The sequence below is a fragment of the Choloepus didactylus genome, chromosome 5 (assembly GCF_015220235.1).
Source record: "Choloepus didactylus isolate mChoDid1 chromosome 5, mChoDid1.pri, whole genome shotgun sequence".
In the NCBI taxonomy this organism is placed as follows: Eukaryota; Metazoa; Chordata; class Mammalia; order Pilosa; family Megalonychidae; genus Choloepus; species Choloepus didactylus.
This window is the reverse complement of record NC_051311.1, coordinates 75,765,046-75,767,514: the sequence shown is the minus strand read 5'-3', so window position 1 is coordinate 75,767,514 and position 2,469 is coordinate 75,765,046. Positions and strand designations below refer to the sequence as shown.

At 37.9% G+C, this 2,469-nt stretch overlaps 1 pseudogene; it reads right to left on the bottom strand.

Moving 5' to 3' along the window:
• Positions 1–234: 234 nt before the first annotated feature.
• LOC119534898 lies at positions 235–1,745 on the bottom strand (annotated as a pseudogene).
• Positions 1,746–2,469: the final 724 nt, after the last annotated feature.

Below are 2,469 nucleotides of genomic sequence, written 5' to 3'. Positions count from 1 at the left end.
TGCATCTGTATGCCAATTGAATGGAAATTTCTCCAATTGCCCATGTGGCATTGTTGCAGACTAAAATGACTCTGTGTTTAGGCTGGTTCTCAATATTGGTATGAAATCAACTATACAAGGCTTAACATGCCGAAAGCAAGCTTTTGTCAGGTTACCTAACAGGGCAAAGGAAATCTGTCAAACTTCTGGCATTTTATACTTAATTCATTGGTACATTAGTGTTAGAATGTTATTTCATGCTATCAGCTATTCACTGTTGCTTCCAAGTCCTTCAGGCAGGCGACTGAGTAAATCAAGAGCCACTATCATAAAATCTTTATCTGGAGCCTCATATTGATCTGGTTGAGCATTATTCAGCATGCCTTGTGCAAGAGTCTTCTGTACTAGATTTACACAACGCTGATACACAGGTTCACAGTAAGGGAAGAAGTCAGATTGTGGGACTGTGGCAACTGGAGATAGGCAGTCAAGTAAAGGGAAGAAATCTTTATCTTTGTCCTTTAACATGTTCCACTTCTGGATCAGTGGAGGCATTAGCATCTGAATGTATTCTGGTTTGCTTAGATGATGTCCTACCTAATCTGCTAGTGTTCCTATGGCATCGTAAAGAATGAGCAAGTTCTTATGTTGGTATTTACTAAATGTGAAGACCAGGATATCAAGCAGGGTAAGGAACAAGTTCTGAACAAACCTCCTCTTCAAGAGGAGTAAAGGCACTGCAGGCAGCTTCTTATACTCTGTTGTTGCTCTAGGAGGTAAGCTTTAGCAATTCCATCATTAATGGCTTCAGGTATGAGTCTGGGGGCTGGCTAACTACCCAGTGGGCATAGTGGCTAAGAGTCCTGCACATTATGGTACACACAAGAGCCTTTTAATCAGAGAGGCACTGAATAAGCTGAGGAATGAGCTTAGGCAAGTATGGAATTATGTCTTGTGTGCAACCTTCAGCAATTGCTCCTAAAACCGAGATGCCTGATTCTTTAACCACCTATTCATGATGAACAAGTAGTTCTTTCAAAATGGGCAAAATATGTGGCAAAACTCATCACAATACACATTTGCAAGAACATCTAGGGCAGCAGCAGAACATTTTCTTAGATTCCAGTCAGAAATTGTATCATCATCATCATCAATTTCATCATCATCAACATCTTCCTTTTCAATTCCATCTTCATCATGCTACTGAGCCACTGTCCTTGATTGATGAAAAAGTGGCCTTTACATTCTGTTCACTATCAGGAATTGTTTCATCTTCTTCAACATCACCCTTTAGTATGATAATATCTATATCTGCAACTTCATGCCATTCACTAACACAGGAATCAACTTAGGAAGATGTCTTATGAATACAGCTTTGCATATGGGCTGCTCAGCCAAAGTTAGCCACATTTTCATCTTGATCTTGGGTTCTCTGTAGCATGTATTCAACTATATTATGCATGTGAGGAAGCAGGCGATCCATGAGAACTTCTGTGTATAGTTTTTTGAGTGAACATGGTTTTTTCATTTCACTTGGGTTAATACCTAAGACTGAAGTTGCTGGGTTGCACAGTAAGGTTAATGCTGGCTCCATAAAAGGAGTTGGGAACTGTTTCCCCCTTTACTATTTTATGAAGAGATTATGTAGACTTGGTACTTTTTCTTCTTTAAATCTACTGGAATTCACCAGGGAAACCATCATGACCAGGAGTTTTCTTTTTGGAAAGTAATTAATTGTGAATGAAATTTCTTTAATAGATATAGGACTTTCCATATTATTGGTTTCTTCTTGAGTGAGTTTTGGTAGTTTGTGTCTTTCAGGGAAGTATATTTCATCTAAGTGTCCAAATTTATAAGTATAGGATAGCCTTTGAATTTCCTTGTTATCTTCTTAATGTCTTCAGGGTTTACAGTGATATCCCCTTACTCATTTGTGTTATTAATTTGTGTCTTTTTTATCTCCTCTCCTCTCCTCTCCTCCTCTTCCTCTTTTCAGCTGGAAGATAAAGGGGGAAAAATGACCTCAGAAACTCATTACTACCATATTGGTTGTTCTTCAAGTTTAACTTCCCTCCTCAATCTGCCAGCTATTTAATTTTCTGATTCCTCAGGTGGTTTCTTATTGTATTTTGTCCAGAAATTATACTTATAATCAGTGAGAAAGATACGCTGCAGTACACTTACTCCTTCTTGGCTAGAACCAGAAGTCTGCCACATTGATTGATTTGCAAACATTAAACCAAGTTTACAATCCTAGGATAGATCTTAATTGGTCATGATGTATTATCCTTGATATATATTGCTGGATTTGATTTGCTATTATTTTGTTAAGGATTTTTGCATCTACGTTGATGCAGCTCTCCCACGGTTACTACTTTCCTTCATATTTGTACTTTTCAACTCTTTCCTTTTGTGCCAGCTCAGAAATGTTTTTAAAAGATGTTTATATTGTATATGTATCTAGTCTGTCAAACTGCCACAAATAGAACC